Source organism: Protopterus annectens, chromosome 3.part0 (assembly GCF_019279795.1).
Source record: "Protopterus annectens isolate FY-2018-M chromosome 3.part0, PAN1.0, whole genome shotgun sequence".
Lineage (NCBI taxonomy): Eukaryota > Metazoa > Chordata > Ceratodontiformes > Protopteridae > Protopterus > Protopterus annectens.
The window spans coordinates 844,758,915-844,780,987 of NC_056731.1; the positions used below are offsets into that span (position 1 = coordinate 844,758,915).

At 43.1% G+C, this 22,073-nt stretch overlaps 1 protein-coding gene across 4 annotated transcripts in view; it reads right to left on the bottom strand.

Annotated features, from left to right (window-relative positions):
• The window catches only part of PIGN (phosphatidylinositol glycan anchor biosynthesis class N), a 1,150,670-nt gene that overhangs the window by 1,019,865 nt on the left and 108,732 nt on the right, over window positions 1–22,073 (bottom strand). Inside the window, exon 1 of one of the 4 annotated variants that reach the window (XM_044065182.1) lies at window positions 12,379–12,435. The exons of the other annotated variants lie outside the window; for them this stretch is intronic. The gene's annotated coding sequence lies outside the window, so the exon portion shown is untranslated. Of the gene's footprint in view, window positions 1–12,378; window positions 12,436–22,073 lie in introns of those variants that run through there. 4 annotated transcript variants of the gene reach the window in all.

The following is a 22,073-nucleotide window of genomic DNA, read 5'->3' on the forward strand; positions in this document are numbered from 1 at the left end:
GCTTGAATTATCTTTGTAAAAACTTGAGGATGCAACTTCCATTCGTGTGGATCTGTCATATTTCTGCTTAGGTTGTCTGCCAGCGTGTTTTCCTTGCCTGGCAGGAACTGTGCTTGAAGTTGGATTTGTAATTCCAGAGCCATGTTCCAAAGAGACATGGCTAGCCTGCATAGGGGATATGAATGGGTTCCTCCCTGTTTGTTTATGTACCACATCACTGTGGTGTTGTCTGTCCTTATCAATAGCTGGCCTGGATGCAGTAGGTCTTTGAAAGCCATAATAGCACTTATTACTGCTAGCATTTCCTTTTGATTGATGTGTAGGTGCTTTTCTTTTTGGGACCATTTGCCCTGAATGCACCAATCTGTCATGTGCGCCCCCCAGGCGTAGTCCAAGGCGTCTGTTGTGATGACTTGATTTGCTTGAGGCTTGCAGAATGGGAGACCTATGTTTCTTTGGCATGCTTGAGCCCACCACAGAAATTCCTTTTGAAGACATGGAATCAGTGGTATAATTGTTTCCAAACTGTGGCTGTGTTGAGACCATAAGTTTTTTAGGTACCATTGAAGTTTCCTCATATGCAACTTTGCACATGGGATTAGTAGGATGCATGATGCCATGAATCCCAGAGCCTGCAGGATTTTCCTTGCAGTCAGCCTAGTGAAGGTTGCCAGTTTTCTGAAGTAATGAGTTAGTTGCCCTTGTTTCTCTGGCGTGAGGTAGGCCATCTGGGTGTTTGTATTCAAGCTGGCACCCAGGAAAATTATTGTTTGAGAGGGTATTAGTCTTGATTTCTTTTTGTTGACTGTGTATCCCAGAGAATTCAACAACATTATTACAAACACCAGGTGTTTCAGAAGTATGTGTTTGCTGTCCGCTTGGATCAGGCAGTCGTCCAAATATGGGTATATTTGTATCCCTTGAAGTCTGCAGAATGCAATTACTGATGCCAGGCATTTCGTGAACACTCTGGGCGCAGTAGATAAGCCAAAGGGCAATGCAGAGAAATGATAATGGGTTGAACCTGCAAGAAATCTGAGGTATCTTCTGCAATCTTGTCTGATTGGGACATGCAGGTATGCCTCCTTGAGGTCCAATGTTACCAGCCAAGACCCCTTGCCCAGCATGGGAAGAAGCTGCTGTAATGTGAGCATCTTGAATTTTGGTACGAGTAAATGTGTGTTTAGGATGGATAGGTCCAAAATAGGTCTCCAATCTTTGCCCTTCCTTGGTACCAGGAATAGTCTGGAATAAAAATCTGTTCTTGTGCAGGTACCTCTTGAATAGCTTTCATGTCCATGAGATCTGAAATTTGTTTTTGTGCCTCTGCCCTTTGATTGTGTGGCAGGTTTGGCATGCCTCTCATTTTTGGAAGGGTGTGAAAGTGGAATCTGTAGCCTCTGTCTATAATATCCAGGATCCATTTGTCTTTTGTGACAATATGCCAATTTTTCGAAAATAACGCCGGTTTTCCGCCTAAAGGTGCTGCCAATTGAGCCTTGCTTGGCATGCAAAGGGGAAAGTCATTGGTTCTGCTTTCTGAATGGCTGTGAACTATCCTCACCACCTCTTGGTGTAGGTGCTTGCCATTGTCTGCCTCTAAATGATCCTTGAGATTGCCCTCTACCCCTCGGGCACCTGTATCTACCTCTTTGAGGTCTGTCCGTGGCTGGAAAGGACCAATTTTTTGAAGGCCAATTTCTACTGAAACGTGGAGGTTGTACCTGTAGGAAATCTTTCACTGTTTGCATTGATTTTGCCTTTTCTTCCATTTTCTTTAATACCTCCTCAGCTTTAACACCAAACAATACATCTTTTTGAAGAGGTGCATCTAGTAGTTTAGCTTTGACATGATCTGGTAAGGTTTGCTCTTTGAGCCAAGCATGTCTACGTATGACTGATCCTGTAACAGCAGCTCTACATGAGGCCTCTAAAGCATCAAAACCACATTGCAAGGTACGTTTACCCACTTGCTCTGCACTATGCAGCAAATCCTGCAACTCTTTCATGTCTGGTTGTTCAGGTTGTGACATTTTGCTTTTCAACTGAGATAACAAAAACTGTTGATACTTTAACATATGGAACTGACAGTTTAATGCCCTCATGGTTAAGGTGGCCGAGGTGTATACCTTTTCCCCCCACCTTTCTAAAGCTCTGGAATCTCTCTCTGAAGGTAATGGATTTTTGGCAGTGGAGGCCTTAATTCCCTTGGGACCCTGTGAAATGGTTTCTGGGTCAGCCGCATGGCTTTTGTATAGGAATTGGTGTGAATCAGGAACCCGGTAATACCTGTCAGGCTTGACTGGAGCTGGAGGTAAAAAATCTGGGTTAAGGCTGGCCTCTGAATACACATCATCTAGTATGTCTAAGACAGGAGGGATAGCCAGAGGCCTGTGCTGAGGGAGCAAGAGGAAATCCCTGAGCCTTTTCTTGGAGTCTGAGTAATCTTGGCCTTCCCAGTGGAAGTGTTCCCTCAAGGTATGCAAGGTCTCCCCAAAAGAGTAGTCCTCAGGGGGGGGAGACAGAGGGAATGGACTCCTCTACATCAGAATCTTCAAAACGGGAGTATGAATGTTCCTGGTCTTCAGAATGTTCTGAAGTAATGGAGGCCTGGTCCGAGGAAAGGTATTCTTCCTCCACTCTGGGCCTTTTGTCCAAGGGGGGTTGGGAACCCCTGATAAGAGTAATTAAATCCTCAGCCATTTTGAGCATCTGCTTTTTAGGCATGGGGCCTTGAGAGGGGCCCTGTGGAGCTTGTCTTTTAGAATGCATGGCTGCTTTAGATTTAGTGAAGGCCTTAATGGAAAAAGAAGAAGAAGGCCTGAAGACACCTTGAGAGGTGGCAGGCCTGTCTAAACTCTTGAGTTTCCCCGCCAAGACTGGCTTCGGTATCTGTAGTCGGGGTGTGGGCCGAAGAGCCTGCGACCTCGGGCACAGAAGACACCGCTAATGAAGTGTCATCGGTAGTCAGGGGCTGCGTAGGCGCCTCGCTGAGAACCGGAGCACCAGTAGTCGGCTTTAGCGTGGTGTCGGTAGAAGTCGCGGACCTCGTATGTCGGTCCTTATCTTTGCGTCTTTTACTCAAAACTGGAGTCGGATTATCCGACGACATAATGTAGTTAAACTTTTTGCCAAAATAGTGTTGGGCGAACTCCGTTGAATGTAGCACAAAAACGACAGGCCGAGACGTCGTGGTCTGGGCCTACGCAAGGAATGCAGAGGGAATGGAAATCCTTATGCGGTATTTGCTTCCCACATGAAATGCAATTATTAACTTTGTCTGACATCGGTCTGAGGCAAGAAAAGTTTCCCCAACGGGGTACTTAGCTTTCAAGAAGACTTTGGTTGAAAAATATTCGTAATCTCAGGAGCTGGCCGACCAGCACTTGCGAACTGCTTCTGCTTCGGGCACCACGCGGCAAGAAAGACTGAAGAAAATGGCGTCGGCTGGTTCTTTTATACCCCTGTCACACTGACGTCAGGGAAGAAGCGACGACATCCGACGCCGGACCTAGACTTTGGAATTCGGCCGACCGAGGACCCGCCTGACGGCAGGAAAACCCATCTGTTATGACTGCAGCTGTATGCACGATGAACATCAAGGTAAAAAGAAAATAAGAAAATAAAAAAATTAAAAAAAAACAATGGGGCACATATCTGAAAGTGGTACAAAACAGGCAAACAAGTATTCAGAATGATGATCAAAGATGGTGTTCAGACTGGCAACAAAGAAGTTCTAAGGATGGTACATCCAGATGTCACATATCTGCCCTACACCATGCCAGGGGAGCATATGAGTGATGTACAGCGTACCCATTACAACGTAAGGCTTTGGTATATTAGCCAGACTTCAGGCTGCCCTTGGCAGGGGATCCCTATTGTAAAGAAAACAGCAACAGTGATATGGAAGGACATTACTGAGTACATCTCTGGAGAAATGGGAAAGTATCCAGAGGAAGACCAAGAGGGTCATAAGGTAGGTGAATAGAAAAAAAATACTCAACCGGATAACAAACAAACAAATAATGTCTGGGATATGATGCAGCAATGCAAGAGCCTACATAGAAAATTAAAGGGGTGAGACACCAGATGAAGTTGGAGGGTACTCACTTTTACCTGGACCCAAAACAGTTTTGGACCCTTGAAATGGCCTGCTAATTGAGTGGGTTATGAATCCAAAGGGCCCCTCAAGAGGCTACTGGACAGTTAGTAGGGACTGGGCAACCCAAAGTGACAAAAGGCAGCACGCACATATCAGAAGCACCTACATTGCACAGACTAGATAGGCAAATTGTCTCCTTTTGCAATCATATTACAGAGTGTAATACCCGTCTATTTATGTTGTCACAATCTTATTTATTACAACAAGGATGGCCCAATAGAATGACAGAATAATTCAGATTCTGACATTTGGGATAGCAGCAAAAAATCCATGATAGAAAGGAAAAAAAGAAATTACCACTACCCAATAGAATAAATGTACCCTACAGAGTACGTTTAGCTTGTGTTACTAGAATTTGAACTATTCCTATTCAGCTGAAATGCTCTGAAATTATGAGTAAACAAAACAGCAGAAAACTAAAGTGAAGCAAATGATCCTGTATTAAAATGTGTGGCATGCTGCTGAACTGCAATTTTAGCCTCTGGTATTACTGCATTCTCAACACCTTTGTGTTTAGCTAGAACACTAGATAAAATTTGGGCACCCTTTCTGAAAGTAAGACTGCCTCAATGCATCATCATCAACCCCTGTTTTCCCATTTTCTGCATGGTATTGGAGTGCCATATCAACTGTCACTATTTCTCTAAATTCAATGTTACTCTCCTACCTTCTTCAACAGTTATACCTGTCTGACACAGCTCCTTTCTTCTGTCATACAATCCATCCATCTCTTTACTGGATTCCCTCATTTCCCCTTGCCTTCTTCCTATCTGTCCTAAATCTTCTTTATCAGACTGTCTTCTGCTTTTATGCACATGGGACCAAACCACCGTAATCTGTTCTCTCTGACCTTTTCTGCAACTGCAGCTCCTTTTTTGAGCCTGTTGGTTTCCCAGACTTCATTTTATTTAGTGTTGTTCTTACTTCTTCTATGGTGGGCTCCTCCTCATCTTTCATAAATGGCTGTGTCTGGAGCAATACAGTTTCTGTGGGGATTTCTTCATCCAGAAGCTGCTGGAAGTACTCCTTCCATCTGCCTTTGATGTCCTGTGGACTGGTGAGAAGGCTGTTGTTGTCATCCCTTATGAAGAGCATCTGACTATCTTCATCTTTCTGTCTTTGCCTTGCAACCTGATAGAGATTCTTTGTGCCTTCTACCAAGTCACCTTATAGAAGCTGGTAAAGTGCCTCTGATGCCTTGTTCTTTTTGTTATTGCAAATGTCTGTTAGCCAACCTGTATTCCTTCTTAACCTGGTCCAGCTTCTCTATCTCCTACTTTTTCTTGCAGTCCTTCTTTCATTTGATTACTTCCTGGACTTCTGCACTCAACCACCAGTTTGCCTTATGTACCTTAATTCCATACCTGCTCAACCACATATCTGTTCTATAGTCCTCACACATGTTGTTTTGAGACTCTGCCATTCTTCTTCAATTCCACCTACTTCCTCTTCTTCCTGAAGTGCTAGAGTGCCTGAGGGACTGTGGCAAGCAGTGATTTATGCTGTTGGCTAACTGTTTAACTGGGGATGACTTTGCAACTGCTGATTCTACACCAGTGCCCTTTCCTTCCTGGGAGGAAGTCTACCACAATTGCATGTTGTACACTCTTCTATGTGATTTTGTGACCGTCTCTCTTGCCGAACCATATGTTGGCCACATCAAGCATTTTTCAGACAGAAGCCTAGAATGGCCTCTCCACCTTTATTCCTTTTTTCCTGTTGTCCCCCCCCCATGTGGACCAAGGCAGCCCTCATATCCTGTTCTGTCTGTTCTAATATGTACATTCAGATTTCCTATTATAAACACCAATTCACGTTGTCCTGGTTTACCTTAGTAGTTCCCACATCTGCTGCCTGAATGGATTCTCTTCATCTCTATCACAACCCTACTGTGAGGCATATGAATACTGTCCTATCCTTACACTGCAGTCTGACTTACATGAGTGTATCACTAATTCTGATGAAATCCTTCATCACAATTCCCACATCACTTCTGATTTGTCCTCCACTTGGACCCCAAGCCAAGTGACTTTGATGCACTGCCCTTTTATCTCGTCTCCTGGATAAACAGGGTGTCCAGTCTCCTCTCTACCACCATGACATCCACTTCCAAGCTGCATCCTGTTGGTGAACCTACATTCGGTGGAAAATTTCTTAATTTTTGTTTGGCAGGTTGAATGGTCTTACATCTAGCTTTCATTCAACAAAGATATCCCAGGTAACCCAAGCTGAGCAACTGGACACTGACTGTCCAGTAGCTTATTGACCCAAGGTTGTTGGCCTGTATGGCAGGCACACACTGGCCAAAAAGGGCACATACTCCTCTCCCACTGCTAGCATGGGTACCTCACATAGGTCAGAATAGTCCGGGTCATCAACCCACTTAGCACCAGTAAGTACTCATGCCCATTTGACATTAGTCACCTAGAGATAATTTTTATACTGTCAAGTAGCTAGCCCTTTGATCCATGTTTCCCTGTCTTGAGGATACTAAGCACCACAGTTGATGCCCAAAGCAGTTAATCTATGCAACTCTTCCCCCTATAGGGCACCATCTAGAGTCTATTCTGCTGCCCACATCTATACGGCACCATCTAGAGTCTGGGTTGCTGCCCACAGCACCATTCTTGGGTGAGTTTGAGGTGGAATAACTCCGTATGTTTTTAGGAGGTGGGAGGAACCCCACAGTGACCCACGGAGAACATGCAAACTCCATACTGGCATTGGCTGATAATCAGGCTCGTACTTTATACCTTGTGCATAGGTGGGGAAGACCTTAACCTTTATGCAACTGATCTTTTCTATTATTAATGCAATAATTTTAATATTTTAAATGGAAAGCATATTAAGGTAATGTTAAAGTAAAAGGACACAGAATGGAAACAGTTCCCAAGATCATTTGAGATGATAGTAGGAAACAGCAAATGATCTATTTTTTCTGCAAGGCATAAACTGTGCTCAACTTCAATATCTATATAAAATCTCTGCATTTCATTAACAATATTCATAACAAATCTGTCCTTGTTTTAGTCTTCAACAAATCAGTTACTACAACTTGAAACTGTACATTTATAAATTCGGTGATTGCAAGACAATCATCATCTTCTTTTGGCTGTTCCCATTAGTGGCTGCCACAGCGGATCATCTGTTTCCATTTCTTCCTGTCCTCTGCATCATGCTCTGTCACACCAACCACGTGAATGTCTTCTCTCACCACATCCATAAACCTTATCTTAGGCCTTCCTCTTTTCCGGTTACCTGGTAGCTTCATCCTTAGCATCTTTTTCCCACTATACTCAGCATCCCTCCTCAGCACATGTCCAAACCAACGTAATCTTGCCTCTCTGGCTCTGTCTCCAAACCTTCCAACCTGTGCAGACCCTCTAATATACTTATTCCTAATCCTGTCCACCCTCGTCACACCCAGTGCAAATCTTAACATCTTTAACTCTGCCACATCCAGCTCTAACTCCTACCTTTTTGTCAATGCCACTGTCTCCAACCCATATAACATAGCTGGTCTCACTACACTCTTGTAGACCTTCCCTTTCACTCTTACTGGTACTAGTCTGTCACAAATCAATCCTGACACTCTTCTCCACCCACTCCTTCCTGCCTGTACTCTCTTCTTCATCTCTCTTCCACACTCACCATTACTCTGAACTATTCATCCCCAGTATTTAAACTCATCCACCTTCGCCACCTCTGCTCCTTGCATCCTCCCCATTCCTCTATCCTCCCTCTCATTCACACACATATATTCTGTCTTAGTCCTGCTGACCTTCATTCCTCTTCTCTCTACAGCATATCTCCATCTCTCCAGGGTCTCTTCCACCTGTTCCCTACTCGCACTACAGATCACAATGTCATCTGCAAACATCATAGTCTACGGAGACTCCTGTCTGATCTCATCTGTCAACGTGTCCATCACCACTGCAAATAAGAAAGGGCTCAGAGCTGATCCTTGATGTAATCCCACCTCCACCTTAAACGCATCCGTCACTCCCACTGCAGACCTCACCGCTGTCACACTACCCTCGTACATATCCTGTACCACTCTTACATACTTCTCTGACACTCCTGACTTCCTCATACAATACCACAACTCCTCTCTAGGCACCCTGTCATATGCTTTCTCTAAGTCTACAAAAACACAATGCAACTCCTTCTGACCTTCTCTGTACTTCTCCATCAACACTCTCAGAGCAAACACCGCATCTGTGGTGCTCTTTCCCGGCATGAAACCATACTGCTCACTGATCATCACATCCCTTCTTAACCTAGCTTCCACTACTCTTTCTCATAACTTCATGCTGTGACTGATCAATTTAATCCCTCTGTAGTTACTACAGCTCTGCACATCACCCTTATTCTTAAAAATCGGTACCAAAACACTTTTTCTACATTCCTCGGGCATCCTCTCACTTTCCAAAATTTCATTAAACAATCTGGTTAAAAACTCCACTGCCATTTCACCTAAACACCTCCATGCTTCCACAGGTATGTCATCTGGACCAACAGCCTTTCCATTCTTCATCCTCTTCATAGCTATCCTTACTTCCTCCTTGCTAATCCATTGCACTTCATGATTCACTATCCCCACATCATCCAACCTTCTCTCCCTCTCATTCTCTTCATTCATCAACCCCTCAAAGTACTCTTTCCATCTGCTCAACACACTCTCCTCGCTTGTGAGTATGTTTCCCTCATTATCCTTTATCACCCTTACCTGCTGCACATCTTTACTAGCTTGGTCCCTCTATCTAGCCAATCGGTACAGGTCCTTTTCTCCCTCCTTAGTGTCCAACCTTTCATACAACTCTCCATATGCCTTATCCTTTGCCACCTCTCTCTTTGCCATGCACCTCATCTCCTTATACGCCTGTCTACTTTCTCCATCTCTCTGACAATCCCACTTCTTCTTTGCCAACCTCTTTCTCTGTATACTCTCCTGTACTTCCTCATTCCACCACCAGGTCTCCTTGTCCTCCTTCCTCTGTCCAGATGTCATACCAAGCACCTTTCTAGCCGTCTCCCTTACTAGCTCTATACAATGGTATATCACCTTATGTCTTATATGGTAAACATAAGGACAGTTTAGCATTAAAGGCAACACAACACACCTTATTTACATACATTTACTTCAAAATAGGCAATGACTCCCTCCTTTACAAGATTCTACAGCCTGATATAAACTACTGATTTTACAATAGTGAAAAGGGACAAATGTGCAACTAAGAGAATGCCACTGCTGTGAAACAAAATACATTACCTCATTTTAGCAACAGGTGCTTTGTTGTTTTTTTAAACAACCGTTGGATTCCATATAATATACAGAAATTCTTCATAAAGAGAACTTCACAGACCATTAAAGGCCATTTCCTGTAGATCTGACTTGCACAGTGTACAGTGTTCTTCACTTAAGCTGCTCAACCTTCTGCAGTGTTTTTCAAACAGAATGCTTTCAGAAACTGATCATCCTTTTGCTACAGAGTAACAAATCTAGCATATATTATTAAAGGTTGTGTATGAGCAACCTCCAACCCCAATATAAATAAATGCAGTCGGATATAAAAAATATGGTCAGAGGACAGAGTTCAAGTCAGCCACTTACAATTTCAGTGGAAAAGCACAATTCTGATAAAATTATAACAGACCTTCTGTGTTAAATGGCAACTACCTTTCAGAAAATGGCTAAAAATGGATGTGAAAGTGAAATGTGATTTTTAACCAGTTAAAGTAAACTGCAGCATGAATATTACTTAAAATCAAACATCACAAAACCATATAACCTACACATTGGCTTTCTGTTAGCTGCACAACCCTAATACAATACAAATAATGTGCTACCTAAACAACAGGCTCAGCTATGCATTTAACAGCTTACCTCTGCAATATGGCATTATCATGCTATGGGTATTTTAAAATTACATCCTATACAACAAAAATCTCTATTAGATTAGATCATGGACCTTTTGCCCCTCTTGCAACAATCCACAAATGACAGTCCTATTGACCAGTTTAAAGCAGGACAGTAAAAAGTTATATCGTACTTATTACAGTTTTTCCTCTGCAATGGCTGGGTTCTGCCCCAACATCCACAATCTCTAAATGTACTTATTCAGAGGTCGCACCAACTAAGAGAAAGGGGCAAACTGTATGTCATTTTTTCTCCATGATAGTGCAGTCTTATATTGAAATATTGGGCATATGAGGACAGAGCCCCAAAAAGGAGGGGAAGGAGTGCAACAGTGATAAATAGTATATATGTTTTCACTATCCCTTAGCAGTAAAATGGTCTGTTGGACTGTCATCTGTGGAATGCTGAATGCAGGCCAGCAGTCCACAGTTAGTTCAAAGAAACTCCAGAAAAGCATGGCAAATACATATACGTATAGAATAAAGTACAAGGGAGTATGCATGGAATAGATGTTCTAAATGCCTACGGCTGTTGTGAGATACCAGTCTTAAGGATGAGTGCCTTGCAATCACTAGGCATACAGTAATATCAGGTAGACCCCAGTTTCAGGTATATCAACTTTCAATGAACAAAGAATCAAAGTGCACTTATAAAATGGGCATCTGTATTGTTTTTTTTCTTTGCAGTTTGAATTTTAATTTAGTTGTTTCTGTATGACAATTATATTTTTCAGTGTACATTAATGTAAAATAGGTTCTCCACCAGTTCCAGTTAACTAACTTCTGTGCAAGGCTTTAGCTTTTTAATGGCTTATCTACAGGTCATTGAAACACTGGTGTTCGAGAGGCTTCAGTATGAGTATTCAATATCATGGTGAGTTTCATGACATTGTCTTGTGCTGGGTGAACCAAAGGGGCCCTTTTTTTTTGGGGGGGGACATAATTTCCACTGTGGTTTGACCACGGAGTTGGTATATATATATATATATATATATATATATATATATATATATGTACATATATATATATATATATATATATATATATATATATATATGTATAGATATATATATATATAATTTACAGAGAGGGGACAGGACATTTCACTCCAGCCTGCACTACTAAATACTAGCAAGTGAATGATTCCAGATGAGGAGATACAAATACCAATAACACAAGGTCTATAAACATGTATAACCTCTGGAAACACAGGTCATTCCCAAGGCTCTGTTTATGGTCCACTCATATTCTTACTGTTCATTAATGATTTCCCATGGCAGCTCTCTCATTTTAAGTCTATCACTTATGCACGGTCATTATTAGAGAACATTATCTTCTTACAAGTTCACAGGTTCATAGGAAAGTACTAGGCCAACTGCCCTTGAGAGCCATTTGTAGTCTAGCCAGTTTCCCATTTTGTGCTCTAATTAACCTACCCCATTTGGTTAGAGATTGGCCTTACCCATCCCATGGTTGATAATTATGTATTACCCCTAATGAGAATAACTGAGATTATACCATTGATAATTTCAGGGACTCATGCATGTGATAAAGCATTTAGGAGCTGTCCTGTTTCTTCTCAAAAAAATAAGCTCTGAACTAAAAAAAAAATACTTCAAAAGCCTCTGGAATTGGATTTGGCATTAATAAATGATCCCTAAATACTAAAAAAAAAAAAAACCTCATCTTTACAGACGCAAATAACATTCAGTCCATCTCTCACACAACAGAGGTATCTCAGAATGAAAATAAAAATGGACCAACAAGCTCTGGCATTCTCTCCTCAAGCTGAAAAGGAAGCTAAAAATGTATTCACCCAACTCAAGGTAGCCTACAAGTTATCTCACCTACTGGCTAAAGAAACTAGACAACTCACTGTCATTAATACACTGCTGTCTAGGCCGTAATATTCCCTTCCTATCATAACAATACAATCTACTCAGAATGTAAGACATTTTGCAAAAGACAACATACAAAATCCTTAGATTTATTCATCTTAGCCCACATAATGAGCAACACTGCCACTTTACTTCTTAACACCTATACGTATAAACAAAAATGACACTATTTCCCTCCCATAAAAACCCTACTGCACTTCAAGGATGCTGATATAAAGTAAAGAATATATGCATGGCAGCCTGCTTATCAGAACTTTTTAGACCAAAAAATAAAAAAATAATTTGCACAATTAACCATCTTACACAAACCAACTAACATTACTGGTCTGACTCTAACAGATAATCTATAATATAGGATATACTACACCTCCCAGCAGCAAAAATAAAGCAACTTTTTACCTGTTAAAGATCCCAAGTGTTATAGGATAGTAAATACGTACAGTTTTGACATCTGAGACTTTCCCATTTATTGCCTTTCCTGAGATAACTTTGCATTTATTCCTACCTAACTTCCACTCTGACTTCCTACTTACATAACCTTTGCCCCAATTCCCATTGCCTTACTTGTTCCTAGCTTTTACACTGCCTTCCTATATACACAGCTTTCTTGTTGATTGCTATCCACTTCCTCTGTTTTACTCTGCTGAAATGTTTTGCATTGTTCTCTAGCTTAGGTTGACTTTCAAACCAAGTGTTAATGCAAACTGTTGGGTTTTCAAATGCATTACTTCACTATTTATAGCTTTGCTTTATGCTTATATGTATTTTTTGTGCTTCTATAAGACAAAATCTTACTGCAATTATGTCTTTCAAAGTTTATCCCAGCACAACCTTCACAGCACACAAGAAGTAGCCGTGAGCATTAAGGAAGCCCCTCCTAACAATATCAATTACAATTAAGTACATGCAGCTGTCACCCATGTCAGTTCTAGTTCTATCTCAATGTGGAAAAACAGGATTACCCACTAAAGGATAGCAGCAAACTGATACACAGAAGTTAGAGACTCTACCTGTAGATCAGTTAGTTTAATGATCTGGTTATGCTATGTATGTGTTGGTTGGCCATAGCAACTGCAGGTGGGCGTGTTCTACTCACTGCAGTTAACACAGTGTTTTAACATTCCGGTGGCAGTTAATAAAGAAGCTGTTAAACTGAAAACAGGTCTCCTCGCTGATTTCAACATGGTGTCAGAAGTTGCTCACCAATGAGCATTTTTTCATCATTTTTCCTCGTTCAAGAAAAAAAAAAAAGAGGTACACGTTACAAGTGGCTGATGGGCTAACAGAGCATGGCGGAAGGATTTCGCAGACCAGACCCACTCGTCTTCGATGGAGACGTTGCTGAAAATTGGCACGTATTTGAAAGGGAGCATGACATCTTTATTGAGGCGGCCCACTCAGATAAACCAGACAAAACGAAAGCTTATATCCTCCTCAATCTAGCAGGGGCAGAAGCCATCGAAAGGGAACGCTCATTTGTCTATGCCGCAGAAATTAGGGTGCCACCCGCAAGAGACGGGCAGGACGGAGCCATTATTCATCCAGCAGAGTCCAGAGAGGACCCCAACTGTTTAAAAAAGAAATTTCGGGAAATGTGCAACCCACAATATAATAAAATAATGGAGAGACACAAGTTTCATTCCTGAAATCAGAGACAAGGTGAGACTATTGAGTCTTTTATTAGTGATTTAAAGATTAAAGCCAAAAGTTGTCATTTTGGAGATTTAACAGATGAGTTAATCTGTGACAGGATTGTTTGTGGCATAAATAATGACAGTATAAGGAAGGCCCTTTTACGTGACAGTGACTTGACCCTATCCAAAGCCATTTCTATCTGTCGTGTTTATGAAATGACTGAGGAGAATACTAGGGCTCTTGCCAAACAGCCAGCTGCAACGGTGGATGCACTGCAGCCAGGCTCCACAAGATGGCGTCCCAGGACAAATTATAAGCCTGTAAGTGGGCAGGATGTAAAATTCGTCAGGAACTGCAACAATTGTGGAGGCAACCACGCTGCACAGCGAGACAAATGTCCTGCGTTTGGCCAGCAATGCCACAAATGTCAAAAATGGAACCACTACAAAAAATGTTGCAGATCCAAGTCTCAACATGAACATCCTAAAAGGAAAAGTTTTGCTAAAGAATACCATAACAAACAACCCGTGCATCAGCTAGAGCTGGAGCCGCCGGACATCAACACTGATGACACGTTCTATGTAAATGGTGTTGAGCTCATTGCAGTTGTGGACAATATAAATACCCAAGTAGAGTACCAGGATGAAGGATTTGTCACCCTGTATGTACGAGATAAGCCTATTAAAATGAAAATCGACATGGGGGCAAAATGTAACGTGATGGTAAAAATCACTTTTCTCCAGCTGTATGAGGGACAGATTTTGACATGCAATAAAACAATAAACCTAGTGGCCTACGGAGGCAGCAAGATCGAAACAGCCGGTTCTGCTACACTTTCTCTGTCACTGGATGGACAACAACACTTACTACCGTTCTTCCTTGTGGATCGTGATGTTGTGCCACTGCTGGGGTTTTGAGCATGTGTACGTCTAGGACTTGTCACACTGAGCCCTCATGTCCTCCAGGTCAGTACAGAGCCTGGCATTGATTTTACAAAAAATGTCCGTGAACAGTATGATGATGTGTTCAATGACGAGCTTGGAGAACTTCCAATAATATATTCCATGACTCTAGATCCTGAGGTGCAGCCCGTCATCCGGCCAGCGCACCACATTCCTATAGCTAGGCAAGCCCGAGTTAAGTCAGAACTTGAAAACATGGCCAGCAAAGGAGTCATTACAGCGGTCTCTGAGCCCACAGACTGGGTTTCATCAATGGTGGTAGCACACAAGAAAGACAAAGAGGAGATAAGGCTGTGCATTAATCCTAAAGACTTAAACACGGCTTTAAAGAGACCCCATTACCCAATGCGCAGTGTTGAGGAACTTGCCACCCAAATGGCAGGTGCGACTCTGTTCTCAGTGCTTGATGCGAAGAGCTCGTTTTGGCAGATAAAGCTTGACCATAAGTCATCAATGCTAACTACATTTAGCACACCCTTTGGGCGCTACAGGTTTCCATGCATGCCTTTTGGCATCAATTCAGCAAGTGAGGTTTTCCAGTGCTCAATGGAACAACTATTCGCTGGCTACCCTTGTGCCATCATGGTTGACGACATCATTGTGGGAGGTCGTGATGCTGCAGAACACGACACGAACCTAAAGAAGGTACTTGACCGTGCACGAGAGATCAGACTCCGACTAAACCCCCACAAATGTAAGTTCCGTCTGGATCAAGTTTGTTACGTGGGACACATGTTCACAAAAGAAGGTCTCAGGGCCGACCCCACAAAGACGGAAGCTATCACAAATATGCCAGTTCCCCAAAATTCCCTGGCTGTACAGAGTTTCCTTGGTATGGTAAATTACCTGGGAAAATTTATCCCAAATCTCAGCAGCATTGCAGCACCGCTCAGGCACCTAATACACAAGGATACCGTCTGATGTTGGCTCCCGCAACATCAACAAACATTCGAACACCTCAAATCATGCCTAGCCAGCTCACCAGTCCTATCGTATTTTGATGTAAAGAAGACAGTGACATTAACCTGTGATGCTTCACGTTACGGACTGGGTGCTGCATGTCTGCAAAGTGGTAAGCCAGTAGCATATGCATCTCGCATGCTCACCGATACCGAGACACGCTACGCACAAATCGAGAAAGAATTGTTGTCAGTTGTGTTTGCGTGTACCAAGTTTAGAGACTACATATACGGAAAACCCACGGTAGTTGAAACAGACCATCAGCCCCTTGTTACAATCCTAAAGAAGCCAATCCACACTGCCACAGCTCGCCTACAGAGGATGTTACTGCAATTACAAGCTTATGACCTAACGCTTGTTTACAAGAGGGGTAAGCACATGTACCTTGCGGATACTCTGTCACGAGCCCCAAGCAACAGTGTTTCCCCAAACTCAAAGTGCAAATAACAACTTCGAGGTGATGTCTGTCAGCTACATCTCTACAGCCAGGCTGGAGGAGCTACGAGCCCACACGGCAAGAGACCAGGTCCTGCAAACTTTAAGCACAGTGATTCAGAATGGCTGGCCCAACAAAGACTGCCAGGTTCTGCCGTCTGTGCGTCCATTCTTCCCATATAGAGAAGAGTCGATGGTGGAGAACGGCATTGTCGTTAAAGGTCACAGGACGGTCATCCCCAACTCCCTACAACAAGAATATATTAATATTATGCACAGACGTCACCCAGGCTTAGAAGCCACAAAGCGCAGAGCAAGAGGCACTGTATTTTGGCCAGCAATGAACAAAGACATCGAAAGAGAGCTGCTCTCCTGCTCTGTATGTAACAGTACCCGACCACACCAACAGAAGGAACCTCTACAACAACATCCGGTTCCTGCCCTGCCTTGGTCTACGGTCGCCACGGATATGTTCGAATGGCATGGACAACAATACATGGTGCTGGTCGACTCCTATTCAGGGTGGTTTGAAACTGACCTTCTCTGGGACACATCTTCAGCAGCAGTGATCACAAAACTGAAAAGACACTTCTCCGTCCACGGAGTACCTCACACCCTGATTTCTGACAATGTAAGACAATACACCAGTCAGCGTTTTAAAGTGTTTGCCCAGCGGTGGGACTTTGTCCACATAACCAGCAGCCCAGAGTACCCCCAGTCCAACGGATTGGCTGAAAGGGCTGTCCGCAGTGCCAAGCTACTGATGGAAAGGTCTCACAGAGACGGGACAGACGTTTTCCTCAACCTACTGAACATCAGAAATGTCCCGCGTGACAAAATGCTGGGATCACCCGCAGAACGTCTAATGTCCAGGCAGACTCGCTCAACTTTTCCTGTCAGCACCCGTCTGCTGGAACCGGCCCCAAAGGACGTGGAACAGGTCAATGTGCAACTTAAAAAGAAAAGGCTCATTCAGAAGCAGTACTACGACTCAACAAGCCGCCCATTATCACCACTCAGAGAGGGTCAAGTGGTCAGGTTGCAGGCAATTAAGGGACACGACCGCCTGGGCACAGTGAAGGAGGTATGCAGTGAGCCACGCTCATACGTCATCGAATCTAATGGTGGCATCTACAGGAGAAATCGTCGACACATCCTACCTGTTGGTGAACCGCCACCACCTCGACAGATCAATCCTGCTGATGGTTGTTCTCATCCAGCTGACCCTGCCACACCGGACACTCCTTCCCTCACTCCACGGCCCCGGCAGGCACTTCAACCAATGCCTGCGCATACTCAGCATTCCAGTGTGCAGCAAGTTCCTGTAGCTTGCTCTCCCACCAAGAAGACACACAGTGATACCCCCTATGTGACACGTTCAGGTCGCATTTGTAAGCCTAACCCCAAATACTGTTCTTAAGAAAAAAAAAAAAAGGGATGTGATGTATTAATGCATTGTATTTTGGTTCTTACTTATCTAGTATTCAGTTGCCATGTTAGATAGCCAGTGGTGAAAGCTGAACGTTTTGTTCCATACCGTTTGTTTTACTAGCTCATCATTCATTATAAGTTTGAGTCATTGTGGTTCAACTTTGCAATACACAGCATGAGTTGGTTTTCATACAAAGGAGTAACTAAAAGGAGAGGATGTAGATCAGTTGGTTTAATGATCTGGTTATGCTATGTATGTGTTGGTTGGCCATAGCAACTGCAGGTGGGCGTGTTCTACTCACTGCAGTTAACACAGTGTTTTAACATTCCGGTGGCAGTTAATACAACAAAAGGAGGAAGCTACTACAAGATAGAGCAAAATCCTTAAAAGGTAAGACACCCTTGATCACTATAAGTAAAAAACTAAGAGCTCTCATAAAATCATCCAAAGCAAATTTCGAGAGAAAAATAGCTAAAGACTCAAAAGACAATCATAAGGCCTTCTTTAGCTATGTTAGAAACCTAGGAGGAAACTCCCAGATATGCTCAGAACTAGTTCAAAATGATGTGAAGATTACTGATCCTACAGACATTGCCAACATACTGGCTGTCAGGTTCAGTGCAAACTTCTCACCTCCCCAAAGAAGAGATATCTATACCAAGCGATTGCAGCCCCCAAACATCTCCAGCGCCCAAGTGAGCACTGCTCTCTCCGAACCCAAAGACACAGCATCCATGGGACCTGATGGTGTCCCCGGCTGTGTGCTCCATGAACTCAATGAGGAATTAAACCCACAGCTAGGACAGCTGTTTAATCAAAGTCTTACCTCTGGATACGTGCCAGGAGTGGCGCACTGCAACTGTGGTCCCACTTCACAAAGGCGGTGCCTCCACCGACCCTGGAAATTACCGGCCCATTAGCTTGACAAGCCTTATCTGCAAAGTCATGGAGAGGATCATAATGGACCTCATAAATAAAGACATAGGGAATTTGCAGACTTTGGATCCAACCCAGTTTGGCTTTGTCAAAGGCAGATCATGCCTTTTAAACTTGGTTGACTTTTTGAAACAGTCACCAAAGCCATTGATGAGGGAAAGGCAGTCCATACAGCCTACCTCGATCTGGCTAAGGCCTTCGATACAATACCCCACTCGGGTATCATTGAAAAACTCATCAGCTTAAATGTTAACCCATACATCACAAGATGGGTTGCAAACTGGCTGAGTGACAGAACCCACAGGGTCAGAGTTGCTGGCGCCATGTCAGACTCAAAGCCTGTCACAAGTGGTGTCCCACAGGGCTCAGTCCTGGGCCCACTCTTGTTTGGCATCTACTTTTCCAAGTACAAGCAAACACAGGAGGGTTATGGCTGACAAAGTTTGCAGATGACTGCAAACTGGGCCATAGTAGAAAACACTTCTGACACAGATATCCTTCAGAAGGGTCTCACAGAAACGGATAACTGGTGCCAGAGCCACGGCCTAAAGTTAAATGCCAAAAAATGCATAGTCATACCCTTCGGGAAAAACAAGGTTACCCCTAGCTACCAAATAGGTGGCAATCCACTGAACACAGAAGAAGTTATCAGGGACCTGGGGACCCAGGTTGATAGTAGTCTGTCATTCGACACCCATGTAGCTAAGGTAGTTAGGAGGACCTTCTACATTGCCCACCTTATCATGAAGGGATTCTCATCTAGATCAAGGGAAGTCATAGTCTCCCTTTACTCATCACTCATCAGACCAATGATTGAGTACAAAGCCCCATTCGGAATGTATCTGACCCGACACTTGCAGCAGCTGGAGAGGCCGCAAAAGTTCCTCACCAAAAGGATAAAGGGTCTCAAAAATCTGTCCTATGCTGCCCGACTGAAAGAACTCCATCTCTATTCAGTCGCCACCGCTTGCTCAGAGGTGACCTTTGCCTAACATACAAGGCCATGTCAAACCCAGATTTGATGAATATGCTTCACCTCAAAAATCTAGATCCATCAGAGCCACAAGGCGGAGACTTAAACCTCGACACGGCTATTAATAGGACGTGCTGGAGGGATAGATTCATCACCCAAAGACTCCCTATGCTGTGGAACAAAATCCCGGTACATGTGAGGCAGAGCACCTCGCTGGCCTTGTTCAAGAGAAATCTTGACCAATGGATGGGAGATCGCAGATATACCCCAGGGATTACCTCAGTGTCACTGCTCGACAGAGGCACAGCAAAATAATGGGTATAGTTCCCCATACTAAAGGGGTGGCGTAAGCCACAAAACGATGGGCTAGGCTTGTAAATGCCCTCGGGCAGATAGCCTAGTATGAACCTATGAACCTATGAACCTATGAATAAAGAAGCTGTTAAACTGAAAACGGGTCTCCTCGCTCATTTCAACACTACACATAATGCTGGATCTCTAAAAGTCATTCTATAGTATGTACAGCATTAAAACTTCACATTTTCACCCAATAAAAACTTGAGGGAGGGCTGTATCTTGTAGCAAGAACATCTTCTCCAAGATCCATCATTACAGTGAATACCTATAATATACCTAGAATATTTGTACCTGACTTCAAAAAACTTTGGTTGCAGGACTTACAGGACAGAATCCCTAGATGGAAGTCCTGCTGGCACATCCCACTAACCACCGCACCAAAGAAGATACAGGTCTAGCTGTCATATCCATCTTATAATCCCACAGACTAAACTATCAGTATCCTACAGGCTAACAGGTGACATGTGTCTGGCACACAAGACATCCTCCATCCCATTACTGATGGAATTACTGCACATCAGCAAGTCAAATGACATCAGACATACCCAGTCTAGGGAACTAAACCTCTTCTGCAACATCAACAGAATGGTTTGGAGGAGAGATATATTTTGCAGAGGATACCTCTGCTATGAAACAGACTCCCAATCCTCATAAAACAAAGGTCATCCCTGTCTATTTTCAAGTGCAGTTTAGATCTATGGATGGGAAACAGAAAATGTATCCCAGGACCATCTCCTGTACTACTAATGTACAGATGCAGCGACTAAATGCTTTATCCCATGCATGGGTCCCCTCAAATTATATATGGCATGATCCCAGTTATTCTTACAAGAGGAAATATAATCATCTACCATGGGATGGGTAAGGCTATTCTACAACCAAATGGAACAGGTAATCTGAAGCACAAAAATGGAAATTGGTTAGACTTAGAATGGCCCACAAGGGCAGCTAGCCTAGTGCTCACCTATGACCCTATGAAGTTTTGTGAAGATATAAGGAAAGACACTGTAACTTCAGCATGAGTATCATCCAAGAAAATTCTATACAAGAATGCTGGAGACAAAGACTGCCCTTGTGGAGTGCGTCTTAAACCATTCTTGCAAAGACTTACCATGCTTTTCACAGAAAAAACAATACAACCTGAAAGGCAGTTTAGTAACCTTCTTATCCTACCACGCTCCGGAAAAGAAGCAAACAAGTGAACTTCTCAGTGCTATATTTACATTTCTGTTGTCTGTGACAATTTACAGCATGAAGAAGCTGCTCTCCTGGGTTAATGTACCAAAGAAAAAAAAGAGAAGGAGATAGAAATACTGATTAAGGCTGCACTGAGTAGTCACCTTTAGTAAAGAGGAAGGATGACTGCGCACAAGGAAACCCTATCCTTATGAAAGGCTAAATATGGCAGGGAATGGGTAAAGACTGTACATTCTACAAGTCTTTTGACTGATGTGATTGCTACTAAGACAAAGGTCTTTCAGAACAAGTATTTAAGCTGTGTGGATAAAGATGGCTCATTTTTTTACAGTCCTTTTATCCCCACTGTCTGTCAACATCAAACCTCCCACAATGAACCAAACCCATCTTTTCCCAAATTGGTGATGGACAGTTCTGGGAGGACATCATCCAAACAGCTATCAGAGTTTATGTTATATATATATAGCCATAACCTCTCTCCTAGGTAGCTATGTGTATGCCCACAGGAGGAAGTAAATGCAATGCCTTCCCCTGAGGGTGTGGACATTCCTGCATTCATCCCATGAAAGACACTGCGCATGTGGCTTGGCAGGGACCATCTGTAAGTTCCAACGATTGCTTCATGCAGTTGTTTACACTACAGCAAGCTTGACCTCCTTCCTCAGCCCAAAATGGATGAGGCAGCATCGACAAAACCCTCCCATCCTCCATCACCTGATTCCTCTACTACCTAAGCTGAAAAAGTTAACTGGGCCACAGCCAGGGCGTTATCGCTCTGAATGATGGAGTCAGGCATAAAGTTAGTTTTCAGGCAATAAATAAATGCCCAAAGGGAGATCTGGATTCCTGAGAGATGGCCTGTGAAGAAAGACTCCTCTGGAAAAAAAAATCAAGAAACTTGAAAAGATGCAAAGAAAGAATTCTAATTAACATAAAAGCTAGAAATAGCTAGTATATTTTGCTACAGGAGTTACTGGAACTTTGATATGAGCCTTAAAATAGTAAAGAATCAAAGCAGTAGTATAGGTAAGAACATCCAAATCATTGGCATAGATATCTCCAAATAGAAAAATAATTTCATTTTCCCCCCATACATTTTCTGGGTAAAGGGTAGTCAAAGGAGTGGGACACTAACAGAAATGGGTAGACAATCTATCAAGCAAAGGGCATGGGAACTGGGATGTAGTCAAGGGATGTGCCAGAAGGT